A 27,559-nucleotide genomic window follows, 5' to 3' on the forward strand; every position below is an offset into this window, starting at 1 on the left:
GAAAATGGTTTGTTCATTGTGAGCTCAGATGAGCTTGAGATGACTGATATTCTAATTGTCTTGAACTGACCAATGAGCTTGGTTGACTCCAACTGACTGGGGTCCGGGATGACCTAGGGGTAAAATGGTAATTTTCCTAATGAAAATGGGTAAAATGGTGATTTTCTGAAACTGACTCGGGGTTTGACTCCTACACTGACCTGACAGGGTTGGCATTGCCTGAGGAGGATTGTTTGAGAATGAGTGAGGAAAATTTGGGGTGTTTACAGACCCCCCGTTCCAAAGCCTTCCTCTCCCCTCTATAAAATGAACGCAGAGGGGAAGCTCTCAGGATCATCCAGTTTTCACCCCACCATCGTTTTCAACCCCTCCCCCTTGTTTTCTTTTCTTCTTCCCCTGCTTTCTCTTTGTCGATCCACATTAAGAGCTTTGCCGCACCCACCGAATCCAGTAGGCGCATCTCCTTCTTTAATCAAAACAAAACGATCCGGTGAGAACTTCTCCCTTCTCTTCTTTGTTATCTGTAATTTCTTGGGTTCTCAGTTTTGCTCCGATAAAGCATCTCTGGTAGCAGCGAATTACTTATAGCAATACTGCTCTACCTCTATGCAACATCAATCGGAATTCTCCAATTCTAACATTTGATTTCTTTCTTTTTTTTCAGCTATTCTGATTTCAGTTCGTGCCTTAATTTCCGACTTGTATTTGTTTTCTGTTTTGAGTTGTTTCTCTCCTGTTTTCATTTTATTTCCAATTCTTGCTTGCATTCTGTTTTTGTTTGTCTCAATTTCTGTTTTAACTATTGCTTTCACTTCTGTTTGCTTTAATGTTGGTTTAATTTTTGCTTTTCATCCTTGCATATGTATCCTCTCTGTTCGAATCAATCATGCATTTCAATTAGTTGATATGATATGATCGACATTTTTGTATATTACTGCATTCTCATATCGCACAGTTTATTCTTTTCTTTGATACATTGATTTCATTTTTTTTATATATATCTTCGTTGGGGTTCTGCTATATTTGTCTATCATGTTTCCTTTCGAGTTTCCTATTCCCAGTATATTCAGTATTGTTTGCATTGATCAGGTCTTGCTTCCTTGTTTAGTTTCCCATTTCTTTATTCAGTTGAGTTATTTGCCTCATCCTGCTAAGTCTAGTTGTTTGGGTCATTTTATTTGAATCATCTACTGGATATGAATTGATAGGATGTTTAGTATCTTCACATTCCCTTTTACCAGTATTGCACTTTGGATATTGATTATATGGCATAGCAGTTGCTGCAAAAAAATGTTGGAGAATTTTATCTTCAGCTTGGTACATCACAATAGGTTTGAAGAATATTGCTCTGCTAACATCAAGCACCCCCCCCCCCCTTTGGGCAAGATATTAGTTATCGATAGGAGGTAATTTGCTTTGTAAAAGAATAAGATCATCATTGGCATTCAGAATGGATGGTATTTAAAATTTATACATCAAAGTGACCAAGGCTCATTCATGTCCTTTCTTGATTCTCATTCTTGGAATGATATAAAATTTTCCTGCTACATCTTGGGTTAGAAAGTTGTTGACAAATGGTAGCTATTACTTCCTTTTTTTCTCTCCTCAAGTCTTTTGCGAATTGAACTGGTTCACAATTAGATTTATGGTAGTACCCAAATCGAATTAATGATACAAGAGCAGATTGAAGACCACATGCTGATCGCAAGGAATTCTCTGTATAAAGATACCTTAAATCGTTGAAGGAACAAAATGCGAACTGATGGAAGTGATTTGAATCGCTGACAGCCCTTTTCTTTAACATCAGAAATTCCTGCATTCTCTTTTTGTGCTTCTAAGATCGGTCTTCAATGCGAAAGACATTTCTGGATGTCTGGACAATGCTGCAGATGCATCAGAATTCCCTGTCCCTTTTCACCCTAGCTCATTTTCAACATTTTGTCAGTAGCATTTTACTACTTTTGAAGTCTATTTGCATATGAATATTTCCTGCAAACATCACTATTCATTCATATTATAAGCATGCCATCTACACACAGCACCCACCCTATGCTTATACCCATTGCAAAAATCCCCGGCACCCCTTTTTGGTTTTTCGTGGGCTTTGGCACGATTTACCATTCATTTTTTTTTTGTCTATATAGTCTTTTTTTTTATTTATTTAATTGCATCATCGATATGCCTGTACATAGCCTCTCACTAGGTTGATTGCATCGACTGTTTCAGTTGGTTTATGTAGTAGATCAATCCATTTGCATATTCTGATCTGATCAGGTCATCAGATCTGAGCATCGTCACTGATTGCAACACGGTATTGACATAAGTGGGTGTTAGATATATTTGCTTTAATTGGGTATTTTCTTGTCTGACGCCTGCTTCTTCTGAAGCATTGCAGAATTCTGGGTATTTTCTTGTCTGATTGCATGTTCCATGTTGTTTCAATAATATGGTTGCATCTGTACATTATATTTGCTTAGTTTCATTTTATCATGTTTTACCCATTTCATCATACTGTATGCTCATTTTCTTTTCTCTGCATAATAACATTTCTTTGTCCCTTGTACAGTTTATATCCTACCTGCTACTTCCACTTCTTATCCTGCGAAACACTAACACACAACTAGCACCCTTCATTACCATATATACCTTCAGTACACCACCATTATCATGTCACTAGTATATCCCTTACATTTTTTTTTTTTACTATATTCTTGTAGCATCCCCTACTGCACTTCCAACTCCAACATACCTTGTCACTTACACTGTCTATACATTGTTTAAGTGCTATACCTGTCCCCCGGTGCAACCTAATCACACTGCTATACTAACTGCCTTCACATTTTCCTTCCCACTTACTTCCTGTACACAGAGTCGTAATGCATTTATATCATCATTGTTGAATCATCACCTGCACTCACTTGCTACATTTGCACATCACTGTGCACAAACTCACTGCTACACATCTGTAATAGAATTCATCTGTGAACACCCCAATTTTTTCAAAATCTTTTAAATATTCCCTTTTTGCCCCTAAATTCATTTTTTTTATAGTAAATAAGTCATTTTAAATCTAAATTCCAGTTCATTTCTCAAGTTTTATCGAAATTAAAATCATTTTATATGTTTAAATTGATTTCGGATCTGGATCCATTGTCCAGATCCAAATCCAAGTCTCATTGTTTAAATTTTAAAATTAAAATTATAGAAAATACCAAAAATAGCCTTTAAATAGCTCGGATAGTCCATTCGACATTTGTTTGGATCCATCACATTGTATTTCTCGATTCGAGTGTCAAAACTCAAACATTTTCTCAAAACCTGGGTTCAAACCCATTCTTCTAAAGAAACTTTCCCCAAAATAACCCTGATCTTTCAGAAAAACCTTTCTCTTATGAATATTTTGTAAAATTAGTATTAATTTTCTTAGTTTTAGAGTTTTGTTTTTTTTACAAATATATGTTTAAAAAGAAAAGAACAAAAAAAAAATAAGAAAATCAAAAATCCAGAAAAATTTTCAGAAACTAGGTAATCTACCCTCCTTTTTAAACTTTTTGTTAAAACCCTCTGATTGAAACCTCTTTTTGAAAACAAAAACTATTTTTTTTAAAAAGGTCTGAAAAGGAGGCCCCTCTTGGGAATTTCAAAAAAATTGCAACGGCCACCCCCGTTCGCACCCTCCATCGCCTCCTCTCTCGCTGGAACTCCCTCTATCTCCAACAAATCCTCTCTGGAAGATTCTTCTTCGGCCTTAAGAGGAGACCACGGAGGGAGGGCAAGGGATCCGTCTTCTGCCTCCCCCATGTGCTCTTCTCATTGCCCTCTTCACACGATCGTCTTCACCCCTCCATCTTCATGCATTTCGGCTCCTCACCGCTTCTTCACCCCACCATCGACACTTCTTCTTCCTCTATTTCTTCCCCTTTTGTCTTCTTCTTCTTCTTGGTATCATTGTAGGAAGATTGGCCTTGCAATAACACCAACAGTCATCTATGCAGTAAAAAGGCCTCCAGGCTATTGAAGAAATCTTAGCTACCTCTCTTAAAATCCCCTCAAAATCACGAAGACCGACTCAGCAGTGGTGGCTTCCCCTCCTTCAAAGGATCAAATTCACGTATAGTATCATTTCATCTCCTCTAATCCGATGCTCATCATTCACCACCATTCTCAATCGATCAAGCCACTCATCCACTGCTCCGATCTTACCATTTTTCCCTTTTGATCGATTGAAGAAACTTCCATTCCCGCCACGACAGCGAAAGCTGAGTTTAAAGCATAAGGTCACGGTAAATGCCATATGCCTTCTCTCTTTCAACTTGTTTTCCTTTCCCATTAAAGCACCCCGTAACATCGATTTGCTTATGGCAAAACCGGTTTACAGATGTGCGATAGCAAGGGAATGACCCCATTCCAACATCTTCTTCCTTTTTTTTATTTTTATTTATTTTCTTTATATTGTTTAGATTTAACACCCCTTTGCGTTTCATCTGGATCACAATTTATATCTGAGTTTATTTTAATTTTCCCCTTTTCAGTTTGGTTTCTCTTTCGATTTTCAATTCCCTGTTTGTAGCCTAATTTCCCTTCTGATTTGCCTTTCATCGTGATGTTTGATTCCTTGTCTTCATTTTATTTTATTTTATTTTATTTTTATTTTTTTTATTTGAGATTCATTTTTTACTTCTGTTCATGTTATATTTCCTGTTCATCGTATATGATTTTAGTCTGAGTTCTTTTCTTTTTATTTTATTTCTTCTTTTGCATAGGATTTGCTATTATATCGTAATAATCTGTTCATATCTTGAATTCATTTGATGACTCTCAGCATTTTGATCTGGATCACCTGTCTACAGTTTGATAATACATTTACTGTAATAAAGGGGTTAATTATATCATTTCCCCCCAATGCTCTCATCGATGTCAATCATACCGGATCAAGGCCAATCGTGCTTTGCGTATCAGATGTTATATATTGTATTTTGTATCATATAGATGTTTTTTTTTTTTTTGCTTGCATTTCTTCTTTTGATCCTGAAATTCAGCATCGACTACCTGTGTAGATCGATGTTAGAGTTCTGGGTAAAATCATCTCTCGCTCCCTCTTCCTTCCCCTCCCACATCAAACTCTACCTCTCTCGATGGATCCCGAGGGTGAGTCACAGTGATTCTAACGGCAAGTCGTTGTGGTTCCAGTGAGAAATCCAGTGAAGACTCTCAGGTTGTCACTCCTGTTGCACCATTGAGTCAGCAAAAATGGAGAAATTGCTCTATTCAGCTTATTGATGGAGATGTTTCATTTAATGTTTCTGGTATTAATGATTTCACGAAACCAATGAAGTTTGGTTAATGTGGACTTTCCTATGGAGTAGCTTCCATCATGGGTCCTCAAAGTAGTGGAAAAGCACTCTTCTCAATCATCTTTTCCATACAAATTTCAGAGAAATGAATGCTTTCAAAGATGCTGATAGAAGAGAGAGAGGCAAGGATGATGATGCATTTGAGGAGCAGAGTGCTCTTTTTGCCTCAGTTGTTTCAAACATAGCATTTATAAACATGTGGTGTCGTGACATTGGATGTGAACAAGCAGCAAATAAGCCTTTCTTGAAGTTTGTTTTCCAGGTTATGATGCGATTGTTCAGCCCTCGGAAGACAACTTTGCTCTTTGTCATTCGTGATAAAGCAAAGATGCCTCTTGAAAACTTGGAACCAGTCTTGAAAGAAGACAAACAGAAGATATGGGATACAGTTCGCAAGCCACAGGATCATAAAGACACTCCACTTAGTGATTTTCTTTTTAACGTGGAAGTTGTGGCCCTACAAGGATAAGGAAGGGCAATTTAAGGAACAGGATTTGCTCTTAGTGCAGAACAGATCTGGAAAGTTATTAAACAGAACAGGGGCCTTGATCTTCCTGCACACAAGGGAATAGTGACAACTGTCCGCTGTGAAGAAATCGCTAATGAGAAATTATCTCATTTAACAACCGATGAAGATTGGTGTAAGCTGGAAGAGACTGCACGACTGGGCCCAGTTTCTGGGTTTGGAAAGAAGCTCACTACGATTCTGGATTCCTGTTTGTCAGGGTATGATATGGGAGCTATTTATTTTGACGAAGGTGTTAGAGTGGCAAAGCACCAACAGTTGGAATCCAAAGCACTCCATCTTGTCTTTCCTGTATATCAATCGGTGCTGGGACACCTAAGGACTAGAACTCTAGATAGTTTTAAAAAAATTATCTTTGATCGAGCTCTACAAGGTGAAGGATTTGCTATGGCTTCTCAGAATTATGCCATTTGTTGCATGTCAAAATTTGATCAAGGATGTGCAGATTCCTATCCATATTTTCTCAGTTGATCAGCATCATCCAAGGTTTCTTACAGAATGGTATAGTAGATACCTGAAAGCAAAGATGGAACCAACCAGTCACAAAAGAACCCTGTGCAGAAGGTGAACAACAAAAAAAAAACCACCAAATTATATGAAGTCCACAAGCAGTTCAGATAAGAGGAAGGAGAGCATGCAGGTAAGTACCCATGTACAATCCATCTCCATTACAACATCGTATATAGCACATCACAAGCTGCCACACTACATTACATTCACAGCAATTTCCAGCCTCCCATCTTCATTTATGCACAGTATGTATGATGCACCCCTTTCTCCAGTTATACTTTTTGCTGCACATACTCCTTCGTTCCCTTTATCATTACCCATATTGCTTCTCCACTATCATTACATTGGCACTCCCACTCTTCATTGCCTTGTTTCCATTCTCTGTCACCATTTCACAGCACTAGGTCCCTACTTCCCATCCACTTAGGACCATTGACTTGTAACATATTCCCTGGAAAATTGTTCCAACATACCTACCACCTTCAAATGTTAGCAGCAACAACAACTTGCTATTGCTCAATCAACATCTTCCGCCCTTTTCACGTCACTATCACTCTCTTCGCTTCGTATTCATGCCCATTCCACCTTTGTTACTTACACTCTCCTGTAAAATAGACTAGCCACAATATCTTTCACATACTGGCTGCTGTCACCAATGCAATATACCCTCACAATTAACTGTTAGAACTATGTATATACTGTCATACCCATTTCATCACATCCTGCATGTGTCTCATTATACATTTGTTGGGATATTTCCAGAATAGTATGCTCCTTTTGAATGTAGGTACATTATGCTTATGTGAGTATCTTTCACCTATTATCAAGCATAACATTTTAAACAAGCATATAGGGGTTCATGTTTTACTCAAGGCATTTCATATCACTCACTTACATAGATATTCATATACATTCTAGCATTCATCTTTCTAATAGCCTTGGATATTACATACCTGTTTTCACTTGTAATATGACATTTTCCATCTCTCTATATATTCGTAGTTTGCTGAATCAGTTTTGCAGGAATCAGGTAGAAAGCTTGTTTTTCCTTCTTAGTTTAGGGATTTTTAATTTCCATTCAAGATCAATATTGTAATAGCCAGGACTTAATGAGAATTTACATTTCCAGTTTTAGATAGAATGAATGAGCATTGTAAATTTCATGAATTCTTGGTTTTCATATCATTTTCATCTCATTTCTCAAAAATATCACAATGGTGAAACACGAATGGCACATGCACCATTTCGTAAGAGGTAATTAATCCTAAGTTAATGATTTACATCAATGGCCATAGTCAGGATGTAAACAAGACTTAGGATTTTTATTTTTTACTAAATAACACTGGATCCACACTGGATCCATTTTCAAAATTCATCATATCTCCTCAAATATTTTCTTCTTTTATCAGAATTTAACTTAAAATTAATTCAAAATATATACCAATGGCCATAGTCAGGGTATATTGAGAATTAATTTCATTTTAAATTCCATAAAAGCACCAAATGTGCTTCATTCTTCACCTGAATTTAAATATAGATTATTATATAATACATTCAATGACCATAGTCAAGGGTGTATTATATCTTCAATCTTATTTTAAATTCATTTAAAGAATGAAATAGCTTTTCAAAATCCAATTTCAAAAAAATTTAAATACATTCATCATTTAGGATAGAATTGCATCATATTTCCGAAATTTCCTCTTCAAAAACTCCAAGTAATGTAAATACTTTCTTCAAATCTATCTTCAATCCTTATCATTCTTTCAATTTTCAAAATTCTATTTCACTTTTAAATCTCAAAGTTCAATCTAACTTTGAGATTTCAAATTCATTTTATATTCAAAATTCAAAATCAGATTTCAAAGTTCAATTTAACTTTGAAATTCCAAATTCATTTTATATTCAAAGCTCTAATCAAACTCCAAATTCAATTTTAACCTTGAGACTCTTGATTCATCTTCTAAATTCCAAATTCAAATACCCCAAATCAAATCCAAAGTTCAATTTAACTTTGAGATTCCCTTCATCTTCCAAATTTTAAATTCAAACTTCAAAAATCAAGATCTAATTTGACTTTGAAATTCATTTGTATATTCAAGATTGAAATTCTAAATTTCATTTTTTTTAAAAAGCTCTTGATTCATCTTCTGAATTTAAACAAACTCCAAATTCATGTTAGGATCCAGAATCCAAATTTCACTTTGGATCTCAGACTTCAGATCCAATTCCCCCTTAGGATCTAGAGTCCAATTCCACTTTGGATCTCATACTTTAGATCAAATTCCCCTTTTGGATCTCAGACTCCAGATCCAATTCCATTTTAGGGTCTAGAATCCAATTCTACTTTGGATCTCAGATTTCAGATCCAAATCCATCTTAGGATCCAGAACCCAATTCTACATTTGAATTTCAGACTTCAGATCCAAATCCATCTTAGGATCCAGAACCCAATTTCAGATTTCAGATTTTAAATCCATCCTTAGATCCAATTCCATTCCCAATTTTAGATTTCAAATCCAATTCTATTTTCAGATCTCATCTATTCTTAAATACCATTTGATTATCTCAGATCCATTCCAAACTTAAAAAAAATCCAAATTCAATTTCATCTCAAGTATTCATTTCCTTTCCTAAATTCAAATTCAAATTCAAAGCCCTGAAACTTCATTTCCTTTTGTTTCAAAGCTTCAAATCATTCTTTTTCAAAATCATTCTTCCAATCCTGATTTACTTCAAAGACTTAGAACTTCTCTGATCTATCTCAAGTTCTAAAGTTAGATTCAACCATTTCTTCACTCTTTTATCAAGCTCTTCTCAAAATACTTGGAAATTTTCAAAAACATCTTTCAAAAGGAGCATACATTCTTGCATGGCACAAGCATGATTCTTTGTGCATTTAGAATTAGAATAAATTCTTAGATTATATCTAGGCAAAGCAAAAGGCATATATTCGATCCTTGGTTCGATTACCCCTGGTAAAGGCGCCAGGAACGGTCGAACCTCGTACCGACGAGCGAATCCCGTCTCTCCATTTTTTCGCAAATATTTTCAAAAACGGAGGCGAGTTAAATTTCTAAATATTTTTCAAATTAAGGTCAAGTGAGACCGCGCAAAAGAGTTCTTTTCTCTTCTCTCTTCTTTTGTTTCTCTTCTCTCTTTCTTTTCTGTCTTTTATTTTCTCTCCCTTCAAAAAGGAGGAAAATAGAGGTTGGAAAAGGAAAACTGAAGGAAGAGAGAGAAACCACAAGAGAGGAAAATTTTTGCGATGATCACAGTTTTGGCGACCGAGATGGGACTCGTCTTCGTCCGGTTGGATTTGTGCTTTTGCTTTGCTTTTATATAATCTAAGTCTTTATTCTAACATATGTCAGCTACATTTTCCATGTAAACCTTAGGAGCCTAGACTCTGTCCTAAGCTGACATCATTGCATATAGGATCTAAGTATGGTTTGGTAGGACCATATTGAGGAGATTATTCCATGTTCACATTAGACTTAGGTCTTAAATACAACTCTCCTCAATTTTAGGGATTGAATGCAAACAATGTATGCAAGTGTATGCTTCTCTTTATTTAAATCTATCTCTTTAGGACTTGCATTAGAGCCTTCTGGTTTTATCTACATGTTGATCATATTTTGAAAACATCCCTACCTATATTGTCCCGGTCTTCACGTTGCTGGACTGTCTCACTGAACCATAGTTCGGGAGAGAGCCTCACAACTGGACCACTTATTTGGGTTCACGCTCCCCTACCACGTACCTAAGGGCCATAGTCCGAGGTATATCGGTAGGTGCTCAAGGATGTTGGGAAGCCTTTACCTTAAAACCAGAGAGATATCTTATATGCCACGTACTTCGAGCTTTCAGCTTGAGTATATCGACGTACCTTGATTGAAATCAGATGATATAAATCTTAGAGTTAGGATTAAGGTCCTATCAGTCATTTCAAAAATTGCATATAAAGTCAGCTTTAGGGAGTGCCGTTTGTGTATCCTTGCTTGTATATCTATGATTTTGTGATATTTTATATCTTCCTTATATTTTCCAAAACCCTGGGTATATCTTTGTTTTTAAAACCCAGGTGTATTTTTCTTTATCCTTTTCTTCTTCTTCTAATAAATTCTTCAAAAAATTCTTCTGATCCTGCCTGCAAGTTCTTAAAATTTTTCATCCTCAAAATTTCATTTATTCTCTTATTCTCTTCTGATTTTTTATTCTTGTTTATATTTTCATAAAAATCTCTTTCCGTCAAGAGATATCCTTTTCAAAATAATATTTTCTTTTTCATATTTTTAGTTGGTTACTCTCCCTCGTGGAGTAAACAACACAATTGTCATAAATTTTGTGGCGACTCAATCCCTAGTAATGGGATAACAATTTTTTTTTTTAGATTTTCAACCTAAATCCTTCCCTTTGTCAAAATTTCTCCAAAAAGTTTCTTTGGTCTAAAAACCTCCACTTTTTTTTCTCCACAGAGAGTTCTGATATTTCAAAAATGGTTACGACAAGAGCGGGAAAAGAAACAGATCCTCAACTCAGCGACAGTGAGGCGGAAGAGATGAGCTCTCCTAAATCAGTCAGGGGACAGGGTCAGAACAAGAAAGATGACATCGACCCCGCTATGTATGACATGTTCCAAAAGATGATGGCAAGGATGATGTCAGAGCAAGCCGAGGCCAAGCTGAAAGAGGCAGTTCCTAAAAGCAAGCTGAAAAAGAAGCCTGTGAAAAAGCAAGTCAGAATCATCAGGAATAAGGTACAACCAGACACTACTTCTGAGGAATCAGAGTCAGTCGAGGAAGAATCGGAAGAAGAAGAACAGATTGTCTACAAACAGAATCCTCCGAGGCAGTCCGTAAAAATAGCTGCAGAAGAGCCTGAATCCGTCAACAAACCCAAGTCTGGAGCTCTAGCAGAGGACCTGATGAGCAAGCAAATGAAGGAGATGAATCGAGCTATTAAGGATATTCAAGTCAAGGGTAAAGGCAAGCAGACCTACACTGGCGAAGATTTCTATGATGGTCTAGATGGGGATGATAACCTGGAGAACCTTCCTCGCAAGTTTTTCAAGTTTGACGGGACTGGCAACCCTAAAGCCCACTTGGCCACCTTTTATGCAGAGTGCAGTCGTTTCAGAAAAGACAACAGAGCGTTGTTTATTTGCTTCCCCCGCAGTCTGAAGGGTGTAGCAGCCAGATGGTATGCTGATCATGTGAATCCTATCGAACTACGAGAGTTCGATAAGGTAGTAAATTTGTTCATCAAGCGCTTCTTATTCAACATTGAGGCCTCACCTACATTAAATCATCTTTACAACCTGAAGCAAGGAGAGACTGAAAGAGCAGGTGATTTTATTCACAGGTGGAGAAGCACTTGTAATAAGATGAAGGTACCCATTCCAGAGGAGCACGCATTGCAGGTAATCCTCAACAATTTCTCTCAGCCCATAAGGAGCCTCATCGCCACTTCCCCGGCAAAATCCTTCATCAAGTTGATTGAGCGAGCTGAATGGCTCGAAGCAGGGATAGAAAGCAGGCTTTACGAGGGCACGCCTCTGGTCAAGAATGTCCAAGATCAGAAGAAGAAAGCGTAGTTCGCTCATTCAGTTGATGCCTCCTGCAATAATTTTGGCAGCAACAGCAAAGGAAACAAGAACAACAGTGGCAGTGGTCCGAGAGTAGATCAAAACAAGGGGCAGAAGGAGGGATCCTTTAAAAACAATAATAAACCGCTTACAATCGGCCTTCAGCAAAAGGGTGATTTTCAAGAGAAGCCCAAATACATCAAGTGGGCGAAAGATCGAGTCTTCACTCCGTTATCTGAGAGTTTAGAAGTGATTATGAATTACCTTTTAAAGCACGGGATGATCAAACTCCCTATGATCGCAGATCCTCCCATAATGTTGGGAAAATTCAAGGACCAATTTTGCAAATTCCATAAGGCAACGGGGCACGACACAAAGCACTGTTTCATCCTCAAGCACATGATACAAGACTGCATCGACAGAAGTGAGCTGATAGAGGACGAGGAAGAAAAGCAGCCAGCAGTCCTGACAGAACCATTCCCGGACCACTCAAAGAATTGATAAAGCCAAAGTTTTTGTTTGCTTTCGTCTCTTTTTTCAGTTGTCTTGTAGGGGCTAGTCAGCCCAGTCTTCTATGAGTCTTTTTCCTTTTCAAGTTCTTGTAAATATTCAGTTGTTATCAAACCTTTGCTTATCAAATGAAATGTTAATTTCCTTTATATCTTTTCTTTTCTTTTTTTTACTGGGGCATTTTAATTCCCGTTCTTTTCAGAATGCGGGGCAATCCCGACATCATTCATGAGAGAAATGATATTACCTATGAGGGCTTTTCAAAAATCATGAAATTTTAAAAATCTTCGTTATGACCAAGGAGTTCAAATATTCCTTGGTCTAACCTTTGACAAAAAAATCAACCCTCGTGTTGATCATGTCTTCAAAAATAAGTTTTTCAAACCATTATATTGAAAGATCAACCCTTGTGTTGGTCTTATCTTCCAAAATGAATTTTAAATTTTTATATTCAAAGGTCAATCCTTGTGTTGATCTTATCTTTCAAAATAGATTCCAAATCTTTATATTCAAAGATCAACCTTTGTGTTGGTCTTATCTTTCAAAATGGATTTTCAAATCTTTATAGATCAACCCTTATCTTTCAAAGTGGATTTCAAAACCTTTATATTCAAAGATCAATCCTTGTATTGATCTTATCTTCCAAAATGGATTTCAAATCTTTTTATTCAAAAGATCAACCCTTGTGTTGGTCTTATCCTCCAAAATTGATCTCAAAACTTTTCAAAGATCAACCCTGGCGTTGTTCTTATCTTTTAAAATGGGTTATAAATCATCATATTCAAAGATCAATCATTGCATTGGTCTTATCTTCCAAAAATCGGTTTTAAATCATTATATCCAAAGATCGACCCTGTGTTGGTCTTATCTTCCAAGATTGGTTTTTAAGCATTACCTTCAAAGATCAACCCTTGTATTGATCTTATTATCAATATCGAACTGTTATTTTTAGAAATCAGATCCATTGTTGATCTTCTTCTTCAAAGTTAGGTCTTCAAAACCATTGCCTTCGAAAATTAACCCTCATGATGATCTCTCATGTTTGATTTAAAGGATCCGATCTCGCGCTGATCATTCTTCTTGTGGTGGATTTTCTTCTCCCAAAATGATTTCTCATTTATTCTTCTAAATAAACATTTTCCTTTCAAAATCCCATATGCAGGCAGGATCAGAAAAACTCCTTTTCCTCAAATCTTATAAATTTTCAGTTAGTTTTTGGTATTCATTCATTTTATTCATATTTTATCAAGTTTACATCAATTTTATCAAGTTTTATCAAGTTTATCAAATATTTCCTCAAATTCCATTAAATTTTATCAATTCTTGTGCCCTTTCAAGTTAAGGGATAAACCTGACCCTCGTTGTCCGAGGTGTTCCCGCTCAGGTTAAGGGATAAACCTGACCCTCGTTGTCCGAGGTGTGCCCTTTCAGGTTAAGGGATAAACCTGACCCTCGTTGTCCGAGGTGTTCCCGCTCAGGTTAAGGGATAAACCTGACCCTCGTTGTCCGAGGTGTGCCCTTTCAGGTTAAGGGATAAACCTAACCCTCGTTGTCCGAGGTGTTCCCGCTCAGGTTAAGGGATAAACCTGACCCTCGTTGTCCGAGGTGTGCCCTTTCAGGTTAAGGGATAAACCTGACCCTCGTTGTCCGAGGTGTTCCCGCTCAGGTTAAGGGATAAACCTGACCCTCGTTGTCCGAGGTGTTCCCGCTCAGGTTAAGGGATAAACCTGACCCTCGTTGTCCGAGGTGCTCCCATTCAGGATAAGGGAAAATCCTGAAACCCCTTGTAGGAGCAACAACGCTACCTATGAGGATTCTTTTGTAAATACAAGTTTTGTTAATCTTTGTTGATTTTCTAGATTTATATCAATTTTCCTTCATTAAATATCTTTAAATTCTATTGGTGTTCCCATTCAGGATAAGGGATAATCCTGAAAACCCCTCGTAGGAGCAATAACGCTACCTATGAGGATTCTTTTGTAAATACAAGTTTTGTCAATTTTTGTTGATTTTCTAGATTTATATCAATTTCCCTACATTAAATCTCTTTAAATTCTATTCTTTTCCTCATTCAGGATAAGGGATAATCCTGAAACTCCTTGTAGGAGCAACAACGCTACCTATGAGGATTCTTTTATAAATACAAATTTTGTTAATCTTTATCGATTTTCTAGATTTATATCAATTTGCCTTCGCTAAGTTTTCTTAAAATCTATTCTTGTTCCCATTCAGGATAAGGGATAATCCTGAAACCCCTCGTAGGAGCCACAATGCTATCTATGAGGATTCTTTTGTAAATACAAGTTTTGTCAATCTTTGTTGATTTTCTAGATTTATATCAATTTCCCTTCATTAAATCTCTTTAAATTTTATTCTTTTTCCCATTCAGGATAAGGGATAATCCTGAAGATCACTCATAGGGGCAACCATGCTACCTGTGAGAACTCTTTTTACAAAAATAAATCAATTTCCTCAAATGTTCTACATTTTCTTCAAAATTCTATATCCTTTTGTCTTCTCAAAGTTTTTTTTTTTTTCCCCGTCACATACCTGGTCCATCTAAATCATATATCATAAATTCTAAATCTTATCATATCCCTTTTAAATTCAAATCTCAGGTTACCTCTTCATAAAATCTTCCATTTCCCCTTCAGGTTAAGGGATAAACCTGAATCATTCTTTTTCTAAATTCTCTTCAAAAATGTCTATTCTATTTGCCCTTCAGGATAAGGGATAATCCTGAAAACCCCAGCCATTCTTCTTGCTTCAATCTCTAAATATCTTAAAATAGGCCGATCTCCTTCCCGACTCTCAGTTGGAAAACCTAGTGTTCGCATTGGGTATTTTGCTAAGTTCCCAAATCTAAAAATCAAGTTCATCAGTCCTCGTGTTGTTTGTCTCTTAGAAAGTCTCAATCTTAAATCAAGCCATTAAATAAAATGTCCCAGCTACTTCGTTGGTCATTAAATGATTAAATGAAATGTCCCAGCTACTTCGTTGGTCGTTAAATGATTAAATAAAATGTCCCAGCTACTTCGTTGGTCGTTAAATGATTAAATGAAATGTCCCAGCTACTTCGTTGGTCGTTAAATGATTAAATAAAATGTCCCAGCTACTTCGCTGGTCGTTAAATGATTAAATAAAATGTCCCAGCTACTTCGCTGGTCGTTAAATAAAATGTCCCAGCTACTTCGCTAGTCGTTAAATAATTAAATGAAATGTTCCAACTACTTCGTTGGTCGTTAAATAAAATGTCCCAACTACTTCATTGGTCGCTAAATGAAATGTTCCAGCTACTTCGTTGGTCGCTAAATGAAATGTCCCAACTACTTTGTTGGTCGCTAAATAAAATGTCCCAACTACTTCGTTGGTCGCTAAATGTAAGACCCTTTATTTTTCAGAAAATATCTGAATAAAATTCATGAGGCATTTACCGGTAAAAATGGCATTTTTCTCAGAATGCGAAACGAATCAATTCCTGCGAGCCAGTTACACTTAGGATATTCGTCGAATCGCGAATATATGCTCAAACACTCTGGAAGCCATAACTTCCTATCTGAACAAAATCAAAGGATTCCTGCGAGCCAACTTTCTTAGTGGCATCAATACGAAGATAATGGCGTACTCAGAATTTTTCGGAAAAAAATCGCCGAAAACCCGAAATTCTTGCGGGACCCACAGAAATATGGGTGGGACCCACAGAAATATTTCTCAGAAAATATTCTAGAAGATTCTAGAATATTCCAGCACCTTCCAGCACCTTCCAGAGCCTTCCAGCTCCTTCCAGCACCTTTCATGGAAGGGATTCTCAGAAAAGCCCAAGGGTAAAGAGGGGATTCTGAAACTTGGGGCCCAAGTTTCAGAACCTATAAATAGAGGACCCCCCCTCCTTTAGAAAATTGCCAACCCCTCTCTCTCTCCTCCTTTTCCAAACCTCCCCTACCTAGCCTAGCCCACCTGAGCCCACCTGACCTGGTCTGAGCCTGCCTGACTTAGTCTGAGCCTGCTTGACCTGGTCTGAGCCTGCTTGACCTGGTCTGAGCCTGCCTGACCTGGTCCTAACCCACCTGACCTAGGTCTGAACCTACTTGACCTAAGTCTGAACCCAGTTGACTTGACTTGAACCTGGTTTGGTTCAAAGTCAAAGTCCAAGTCCTTTTTCGTCCGAAGTTCGAAGTTGATCCTTTTTCGAAGTCGAGCCTCGTTCGAAGCGTTTGAAGCAATCGGAGTCGTTTCTTCCTCAAATTGAAGTAAGTTCGCTTCATTAAACCATCTCTCTCAAGTATTTGATTGTTTGTATATAGCATATACTTTCTGAAGTAGTATCTTACTTTAGTTCTTGGTTGAGCCCTCTAGGACACTTCGGTGTTCACGCGCTCGCCTCGTAACTATCATCGGATATATATGTTTGAATACGCAGTATATGCGTTCTTCAAAATAGTATCTCACCCTAGTTCTTGGTTGAGCCCTCTAGGACACTTCGGTGTTCACTCACTCGCCTCGTAACTATCGTTGGATACAGATCTAGGTGTATATCTGCTGATACTGCCGACGCGTCTTATATCGCACAGGCCATGTAATTTACCTTTGCCGTCGCGTCGTATGATGCCAAGGCTCCCTGCTTTCTGTACTTCCGATTACTGCACTTCCGATTATGCATTTACTTACGCCGTCGCGTCGAACGATGCCAAGGCTCCTGCTTTCTGCAATGTATTTACTTACGCCGTCGCGTCGAACGATGCCAAGGCTCCTGTTTTGTTATATATGTAGAATATTTCGTTCAGTTACACACCCTGAACAATAGTATATGCATTTCCTTTACGCCGCCGCTGTATAAAGCACAGGCTTCTGCTTATATTACATATATGGCGCGTAAGTGAGCGTTCAAACGGAGATCAACTCCAAAATCGCCCATGCGATTCCCTTACCGCTCCTCGTACAAGATTCTGCTTGACGAATGAAGCCCCTATTGGAAAGGCTTCGCCTTTTGGCAAAATGCTCTTTACGTAAAGACTAAATCAATTACGTATGGCCTGGCTATGGCCCAAGGTTCCTGCAACCTTGATGGATGCAAAGTACGCACAACGGTGCGCATCCATTTCCCGAGTTAAGCGTAGCGATTTCCCACCAAAGAGGAGAGATGCCGCTGAAACGGATAAAAGAAACGCACGCTTTCTCCGTAAAAGAGAGGAAGTGCTGCTGAAATTCCTGAAGGAGCTAAGAATGGCTCAGAAAGAACGTAGCAGAAGTGCTACCCAGTTATGGAACGCCTTCTACAATGTAGAAAGGTTCGTCGCACCACTGCCGGTAGAGCAGAGAAGGTGTTGACAGAATGGTTGGCAGAAGAGCTGCCAAAACCAGTTAAGTGGCACAATGATGTCCTTTGTTGGAACGATGTCAGAATGACTCGTCTCCTTGACACCTGCAAGGGCATCATACTTGTAAGAGCCATTGCGCCAAAGTAGTGGTAGCGCCTTGACGAGGTCCTGAGCTCGTTGCGTAAAAATACGCCGGGCAGCCGATCCGTAGAGATCGAGTCATGTGCATGCTCATTGAGAATTATCAGACAACCAGACTCGTAAGGGCCGCTGAGCCGGAGTGTGTTGTTTCCACCGAAAGAGGTGAAGTGCTCGTCAAGGCCGAAGTGCCGAGAGCAGAGTTAAGCATGCATATGAATAAAACCTTTGTTCCACGGTGAAAACCGTGTGGTTGATTGGGGTCGGGTACATACTTCTCAAAGGCTGCCCTATAGGCATGCAATGTTCGTCAAGTAATTGTAAGACCGGCAGGCCCCTTTCAGAATTTCTCACCGAGGAAGACGGTGATGGCGCAGCCTTGAGTGACATATATTTCACCCGAACCTGATAGAGTTCATTGATGGCCTTCGTCACTCAGAGGTATGGAGGTCGTGGTTATCCTTAAATATCTAAGGATTGAACCCAACTACTGCAGTAGCAGAATGCATTCGGATACCTAGTAAGGATCTCTTCCGGTATGCTGTACCGTCCTACTAGGGGGATGGGGTCAACAGGCCTCTGGGGTATCTAAAATACATAGAATAATCAACCCCCAGATCGTCGCATTGTCGCCCAGATATGAGTCCCCTAAGCCCAGGGGGAGGTGCAATTATCGAAACAAAGTATTAGCTTAGGTACAGCGCTACTTTGAATGTATGAGTGGATGACGTTGTTGAGTCAGTCCTGCATAACCTTTGTGAAGGTGTCATGGTCGGTATACTACTGGACCGATTGGGAAAGAACCCCATTGATATCCGTACGACTAAGTGAAGCTCGGAGAGCTGTCCTTAGATTCGTAGGATACGGATGTGCCAAGCATAAAGGCTTGAGCTAGACATCCATTCGTGACTCTGAGGAAGTCAAGGCTAAGTCGTAGAGACTTGAGAGGTTATTCTAACTCACAGCCCTGAAGAGGCTTATGCGAAGTCATGACGACTTGCGTGGATGTTCAACTCATAGCCCTGATGAGGCTTGTGCGATATACGCTAAGTCATGGAGGCTTGAGCGTCGTATTACGAACTGCGACCCTGAGTGGTCTATGCATTTACTTGAGTTGAATAGATAGGTGTTTGCCTACTTACCAGACCATCAGTGGTTCTGACCCCGTTTAATGGGGATTTCAGGTGTTGAACCTGCGTGGCGATATGCGGAGCAAGGCGGCATCAAGTTCCAGGGTTTCTCTAGACAGAGTTGTACTGCTTCCTTTTTATTGAACCTTCACTGCTTTTCTAAGCACTAGTGTTGTAATAAACATGTGCTTTCGATAAAATGGAACACTTTGGTGGTCAATGAGTTGCTTGGCCACATACCTGCAACGTGCTCGGAGTTTTCTAAAACCGACGACTCATTATCGTCTTATTCCGCTGCTAAAAGCTTTTCTAAGTTCCGCTGCAAAGAAAAAAAAAAGAAATCCATGAAAATTTTAACTTAGCTTTGTTTTGAAAATCTGGGGCGTTACACTAAATGAAATGTTCCAGCTACTTCGCTGGTCGCTAAATGAAATGTCCCAACTACTTCGTTGGTCGCTAAATGAAATGACCCAGCTACTTCGCTGGTCGCTAAATGAAATGTCCCAGCTACTTCGCTGGTCGTTAAATGAAATGTCCCAGCTAATTTGTTGGTCGCTAAATGAAAGGTTCCAGCTACTTCGCTGGTCGTTAAATGAAATATCTCAGTTTACTAGTCAGAATGTCCAAAATCATAAATTGCAACTAAGGGTCGCATCAAAATCTATATTAAGTAAATATTTCACATAGAAGTCATGAAAACTTTGCCAATTTGCTAAAAATATTTGTTGATTCCAAATAAATCTTACTGCACAAAAGAATTACCTCGGATTACCTCTAGTATTTTCTTCATAAAAGGTGAAACTCTTTGCAAAAAAAAAGAGGTAAAATTCAAATCTTTTTCCTGTTGATCAACCAAAAGGATGAAAGAAATATCCTCGGTATGATTAGTGAAATAAATATTCGATGACATTGAAAAGTCGGAAGCAAATTGATATTGATCATAGCTATGATGCATGTTTAAAGACGATTTCCTGGCAATTAGACAGTGAAAATATCCTGAGCTATAAAAGAATTTACTTAATCCATATCTTCTCATTTTAAAGCTGCAATCAAATATCTGCAAAAGGGATCTCTCAATTGTCGTCAAGATGAAGGCGAATTAAGCGAGTAGACCCCCAGGGCCAAAGAAGATTTGGATCATCTACCAAGATGAAGGAGTTTGTGAAAGATCCTTCCAGGGAAAGTTCAGATCACCGTCGAGATGAAGGCGAGTGTGATGGACCTACCAACAAACCCTAAATGATATTTGATTTCAGTTATCATCTAAAGACCTTTGAGCCAATATCATATATAATCCCTGAGAAAATGAAGGATCGGAGCATCTCCGAGATGAAGGAGTTTGTGACGTACCCTTCCCTGAAAAAGAGAGAAAAGTCAGGTACATCCAAGATGAAGGATGATGTAAAAGCCCGAAAAAGCCCAATGACTCAAAAAGAGTGCAAGAATATCATCATGAGAAAACACTCAGATATCAAGCTGCCTAAATTGCCAGAAGTCATCTTTCCTCATGCAAAATTCTTTTATCAATGTCTTTTCACTACTTGCTTTTATGAAATTGAGAATATTTCTTCTCTTCTCATATCTAGGAAATGGATAACTTCCTTGAAGAAAATCATCAGCGCTAAAATTTTGAATTTGATTCTTAAGACCGAGAAGTTAACCTCTTTGGAGAAAATACTCTAGGTAAAAGAGGGAATATCTTTGCATACATGTGCACATTTTCAAGCGTTGAAGTCAATTATAAATTTATCTTATTGGCAAAATTTTCTAGATATTCTAAAGAATGAAATAAATATTCGATATCCATTTTTGTGCAACCTAGCGTTGTTTATATCTTCCAAAAGAGTTACCCCATTCAGTTGAAGTATCTCTCCTGTCCCATCACGGTTTCGAGAAATCCGTATGGTTGTTCCCACTCAGGTTAAGGGTCAAAACCTGTACTTCCTGCGAGAGGTCTTTAAATTCAAAAGTTGGTTTCAGTCTCAGCAATGAGACGCCCAAAGTTCATTCATTTTTCAAGCTTTAGGGAACCCCATTTCCTTCCTCCTTTCGCAAACCCCTTTCGGATTTGTTCGTCCAAACTCCGAAGGTCCCATCATGGTCTCTTCACTCGAGGATTCCATATGGTCGTCCCCTTCAGGTTAAGGGTTAAGCCTGAACCTCATATCACGGGGTATCTTCCTTCTTCAGGTTTTGGTTAAACCTGAATCTCGTTTCAACGAGTCTCCCTCGTTTCGACGAGGTGTTTCCTTCCAAATCCCATCATGGTCCTTCCCATCAAGGAATCCATGATTTGTGTATCCATCCAGGACAGGATCCCATTTGAGCTCCATCTCACAAGGCCTTCTCTCATAAATGTCCCATCAAAGTCCTCATATATTCATTTCCCCATTCAGGTTATTTTGATATATCTTCGTCCCATCCAGGTTAAGGGCAAAACCTGAGTCATTTCAAAAGATTGATCTTGTCTCGCCCACAAGACTTGATCTAAATTCTTACCTTTCATCATTTCGGGATCTTCACCCAAAGTCCCATCATGATTTCCTTATCTCTATCATTCAGTCATATCATGGTCGAGGATTTCGCCCCCCCAAGCCATTCAGGATAAGGTATTAAGCCTGAAACCATGTCTTTCAAATAAATTCTTCCATACCCAGTTCAGATCTGTTGACTAGGGCATTTTTCAAAATTTGGAGTGTTTTCTTTGCCACTAAGCTCAGCTTTCAACCGACTTAGTAGCAAAGAGGGGCATCTGTGAACACCCCAAATTTTTCAAAATCTTTTAAATATTCCCTTTTTTCCCCTAAATTCATTTTTTTTTATAGTAAATAAGTCATTTTAAATCTAAATTCCAGTTTATTTCTCAAGTTTTATCGAAATTAAAATCATTTTATATGTTTAAATTGATTTCGGATCTGGATCCATTGTCCAGATCCAAATCCAAGTCTCATTGTTCAAATTTTAAAATTAAAATTATAGAAAATACCAAAAATAGCCTTTAAATAGCTCGGATAGTCCATTCGACATTTGTTTGGATCCATCACATTGTATTTCTCGATTCGAGTGTCAAAACTCGAACATTTTCTCAAAACCTGGGTTCAAACCCATTCTTCTAAAGAAACTTTCCCCAAAATAACTCTGATCTTTCAGAAAAACCTTTCTCTTATGAATATTTTGTAAAACTAGTATTAATTTTCTTAGTTTTAGAGTTTTGTTTTTTTTACAAATATATGTTTAAAAAGAAAAGAACAAAAAAAAAATAAGAAAATCAAAAATCCAGAAAAATTTTCAGAAACTAGGTAATCTACCCTCCTTTTTAAACTTTTTGTTAAAACCCTCTGATTGAAACCTCTTTTTGAAAACAAAAACTATTTTTTTAGAAAAGGTCTGAAAAGGAGGCCCCTCTTGGGAATTTCAAAAAAATTGCAACGGCCACCCCCGTTCGCACCCTGCATCGCCTCCTCTCTCGCTGGAACTCCCTCCATCTCCAACAAATCCTCTCTGGAAGTTTCTTCTTCGGCCTTAAGAGGAGACCACGGAGGGAGGGCAAGGGATCCGTCTTCTGCCTCCCCCATGTGCTCTTCTCATTGCCCTCTTCACACGATCGTCTTCATTCCTCCATCTTCATGCATTTCGGCTCCTCACCGCTTCTTCACCCCACCATCGACACTTCTTCTTCCTCTATTTCTTCCCCTTTTGTCTTCTTCTTCTTCTTGGTATCACTGTAGGAAGATTGGCCTTGCAATAACACCAGCAGTCATCTATGCAGTAAAAAGGCCAATAGGCTATTGAAGAAATCTTAGCTACCTCTCTTAAAATCCCCTCAAAATCACGAAGACCGACTCAGCAGTGGTGGCTTCCCCAACTTCAAAGGATCAAATTCATGTATAGTATCATTTCATCTCCTCCGATACGATGCTCATCATTCACCACCATTCTCAATCGATCAAGCCACTCATCCACTGCTCCGATCTTACCATTTTTCCCTTTTGATCGATTGAAGAAACTTCCATTCCCGCCACGACAGCGAAAGCTGTGTTTAAAGCATAAGGTCACGATAAATGCCATCTGCCTTCTCTCTTTCAACTTGTTTTCCTTTCCCATTAAAGCACCCCGTAACATCGATTTGCTTATGGCAAAACCGGTTTACAGATGTGCGATAGCAAGGGAATGACCCCATTCCAACATCTTCTTCCTTTTTTTTTATTTTTATTTATTTTCTTTATATTGTTTAGATTTAACACCATTTTGCGTTTCATCTGGATCACAATTTATATCTGAGTTTATTTTAATTTTCCCCTTTTCAGTTTGATTTCTCTTTTGATTTTCAATTCCCTGTTTGTAGCCTAATTTCCCTTCTGATTTGCCTTTCATCGTGATGTTTGATTCCTTGTCTTCATTTTATTTTATTTTATTTTATTTTTATTTTTTTTATTTGAGATTCATTTTTTACTTCTGTTCATGTTATATTTCCTGTTCATCGTATATGATTTTAGTCTGAGTTCTTTTCTTTTTATTTTATTTCTTCTTTTGCATAGGATTTGCTATTATATCGTAATAATCTGTTCATATCTTGAATTCATTTGATGACTCTCAGCATTTTGATCTGGATCACCTGTCTACAGTTTGATAATACATTTACTGTAATAAAGGGGTTAATTATATCATTTCCCCCCAATGCTCTCATCAATGTCAATCATACCGGATCAAGGCCAATCGTGCTTTTGTAAACACCCCAAATTTTTACTCACCTCCCCAACATTTCCACCAAGCATCAACATCCAGCCTCTGAAATCGCTGGAGGGCAAAATGGTCATTTTCTGAGCCCGGACCTTGCAAAAGTCCAAATTTCATCTGAAACTCTCAAATTTTCTCTATTTTTATCTCAGATGTTCAAGATTTTACTCCTGACAGGAGACAGACATCTCCAAGTCTTGGTTTAAGATTATATTGCATAAGACATGTCATTGCATATCATTGCATGAGCATTTCAAATCACTGCACTGCACAGCATGTCATTTCGAGGTCCAGAACTCTCGATTTCAAAATCTTCAATCCAGATTAGAATTTTAACTCTTTTCAAAATTGATTTCAAAACCCTGGGTCTTCAAAATTATCAATTTTTCCCATTTTACCCCCAGGACTCTGAATTTCAAAATATTTCCTCAGGAAAACCATCTGGATAGTTTTCAATGTGGATTTCAGTCACTTCACCTCAGATTTTGCCCTTTTTGACAATTTCAAATATCTTTCTTTTACAAAATCGCCCTACAAGGGCCAACTCTTTCCAAAATTCCTGTTTTGCCCATTAGTCCAGATTTTATGAAAATTCCAAAAAAAGAAGTTGTGGTTTTATCCTTATTTCAATAAAGAAGCAATGTGGGACCCACACTGAGGTGGTGTCACACAAGCTTTCCTTTTGAAAATTTGAATTTCGAAAAACCCAAAAATATAGGAGCCTTGTCCCTTGGATTGGTGCCACTTGTCATTTCTCTCTCCTCCCATTTCCATGCCACGTGTCAGTGTGGGGCTACCTTTAGAAGCCGCCACATGTCATCCCAATTATCTGCCATATGTCACCCTATCCATCCTGCGCCATGTGTCATTCCAAGACTACCAAGATATGCCAAGTGTCATAGGTTGTCCTGTCTAGAAAAAGTGGAGCTTGTCTCCTCTGAGGTGGCGCCACTTGAAGTGTGTCTCCTGCAGAGGACACGTGTCAACCCCTCCTTCCTTCTAGAAAAGTAGCCTGACACATGTCCTCTTCCTACTTTTCTCAAAAAAAGTAGGAGACATGTGTCACTCCTAAATTCCTACAGAAAAGGTAGGCTTGTCTCCTCTGAGGTGGCGCCATCTGGAGTGTCTCCTGCAGAGGACACATGGCAAGCCCTCATTTCCTCAGAAAAAGGCAAGTGCCATGTGTCATTTTCTGCTTTCTTCAGAAAAGCTAGAATTCAAATATTCAAAAATCCCCATAGGTGGCGAAAATCAAGAACTCCTACCTTTTTCATCCTGTCTCAGATGGCGCCACATGGCTTGGCCCACCTTCTCTCCCCTCTGCCACGTGTCATTCTCTGCTTCTTTCAGAAAAAGTAGAGGACACATGTCTTCTCCCTACCTCTTTCAGAAAAGTAGGAGACACATGTCACTCCTGGCCTTCTTCAGAAAAAGCAAACCATTTAAAATTCAAACAAGGCATTAGGTGGCGAAGATCCGGAGCTCTGATTTTTCCAGATGGCCTATGAGGGCGCCACATGTCCCTTCCCTCCTTCTCATCCCTCTGCCACGTGTCATCTTCTGCTTCTTTCAGGAAAAGAGGGTGACACATGTCTCCTTCTCATTCCTTCAGAAAAAGTAGAGGACACATGTCCTCTCCCTATTTTTTTCAGAAAAGTAGGAGACACATGTCACTGCCCTCTTTTTCCTCCCTCTTGCCACATGGCATTGTAGGAGCCACCCTGAGGTGGCGCCACATGTCCATCCTCCATTCCTCCAGGGCCAACCTCCATTTGAAATTCGAATTCTCCTCTGAGGTGGCGCCATCTGAAGAACCTCCTCCAGCAGGCTGACACTTGAAACCATCCTGGACTGCCACATGTCCGGATCTCCTTTCACCAGAAAAAGCAAAATTCAAATTCCTCTAAGGTGGCGCCTTCTGAGCCCACTGCTCTGTCCTTCTGACATGTGTCAAAAACCTTTTGAGGTGGCACCATTCCAGGACTCCACTTGGCTCCATTTTTATTTTTTATTTTATTTTTAATAAAGGTAGCCCACCATGAGGTGGCGCCACCTGAAGACTCCCTACAAAAAGTGAATTTGAAATTCAAACTCCAAGAGAGCACCCTCTGAGGTGGCGCCTTCTGGGAGCTCCCTGCAGAGAGAATCAAGCAAACTTTTAAAAAATTCCAAATTCCCCCTGCTGAGGTGTCTCACCCACAAAATTTCCATTTTTATTTTTCTCAAAAAATCAAAATAGCCTTTTGAGGTGGCGCCACCTGAGGGCTCCCTGCAAAAGCCAAATTCGAATTTCAAACCCCTCAGATGACACCCTCTGAGATGGTGCCACATGGAGGGCTCAAATTGAGCCTGTTTGAATTTCAAAATTTTTTTCAGAAAATTTATAAAAACAAGGGTTCACGCCCAGCCTAGGAGATCATTTTTTTTTTGCTCTTGTGAACTTGGAAAATCCGACCTAGCCTTCCTAAAATCCGAGTTTGAACTTTGGAAATTGTGCCCCCTTTGGCTCATTGAAGAAGGTGGAGTAGAGCTCGTGCTGTGGCGAATTCGATTCCAACAGAGGTCGATTTTTGTGAACCATCTGAAGCCCGGAGCGAAGAACGAAGGAAGTTCGTGATAGCCGCCCCTTTCAAGAGCTCCTACGCTGCGTAACGAAACATGGTGCACTTCTTTTTCCATTGATTGGATTCCATGATCCGATTCGGGAGTCGTTTGAAGAAAGAGCTCATCCGAGAGATGGATTGAGCTATTCTCATAAAACGACATATATAAAATGTTTCATTATGCTTCCTTGATGATTTTAAACATGCATGTAGTTAGCTAGATTTAATTTTCATTTTATTTCATTCATTTAGCATATTTCATGAATTAATTAGGATTAATTTAGCCTTTATTTCAATTCTGCTTATTTTCAGTAGGTCTCTGTTTTTGTCAGTCAGTCCACACGTCATTTCATGCATTTATTTTTTATTAAAAATCCCAAAAAAATCACGGAATGCTCCCTTGTGTCCCTAAAATTTTGCCAAAAATTCGGAGCCATTTGAATTTGTTTACTGCGGTAAACATTCAAAATGGCATGTCGGGTTATGTTACCCGGGACACGTTTTGAAAATCATTTGCCGATTGTAAAATCGAGATATCCCTCATTGAGATTCGATTTTAGATCCGAAAAATGTTATGAACTCGGGAGAATGTCTAGTTTTTAATACGATTTTTGCAGATTTTTCTGATTTTTTTTTATGTCTGACAAAAATCCGAGAGTTAGGGACACGTGTCAGAGCCTAATTTGGGCCTCTGAGATCTTGGATCGACTTAGGGCTATGGTTTCTCTTTGTGTGTTGCTCTAAATCTGAAACTGTAAAAAGTGAAAGTGGTGTCAGAGATGTCCTCTGTTTGAATATAAAAGCCTGTAATTTGTAGAACAGTGTTGACCCCTGCTTCGGATTTTTCTTGTCAGCCTCTTGTTTTTCTACATTTGTCTGTTCTGTTAGTTTAGGCAGAAATAGTTATATTTTTATTTGTGTTTACGTTGATCAAATGCCAAAGTCATAAACATAAAAGTTGTTCATGTAGGTGTCTTGCATAACTCTGATTAATTTCATAAATTTCCATGGCCGTTTTATATTTTTTGGTCATTTTACATCAGATTAGGGTGATTTTTACCTCTGTCAGAACTAAATCCCTGTTGCCGAACTCACCATGGCTCAAATCCTGAGGCTGTAAAAACCAAAAATGTTCCATTTCGGGTC

General features: G+C 38.6%; 2 pseudogenes; both read left to right on the plus strand.

Annotated features, from left to right (window-relative positions):
* The first annotated feature begins 5,061 nt into the window (after positions 1 to 5,061).
* On the plus strand, positions 5,062 to 6,351 carry LOC149820897 (protein ROOT HAIR DEFECTIVE 3 homolog 1 pseudogene; annotated as a pseudogene).
* Positions 6,352 to 6,514: 163 nt separating this feature from the next.
* Positions 6,515 to 27,559, plus strand: part of LOC149820898 (protein ROOT HAIR DEFECTIVE 3 homolog 1 pseudogene) — a 43,741-nt pseudogene continuing 22,696 nt past the window's right edge.

The sequence above is a fragment of the Nuphar pumila genome, chromosome 12 (assembly GCF_984573655.1).
Source record: "Nuphar pumila chromosome 12, dmNupPumi1.hap1.1, whole genome shotgun sequence".
NCBI classification, from domain to species: domain Eukaryota; kingdom Viridiplantae; phylum Streptophyta; class Magnoliopsida; order Nymphaeales; family Nymphaeaceae; genus Nuphar; species Nuphar pumila.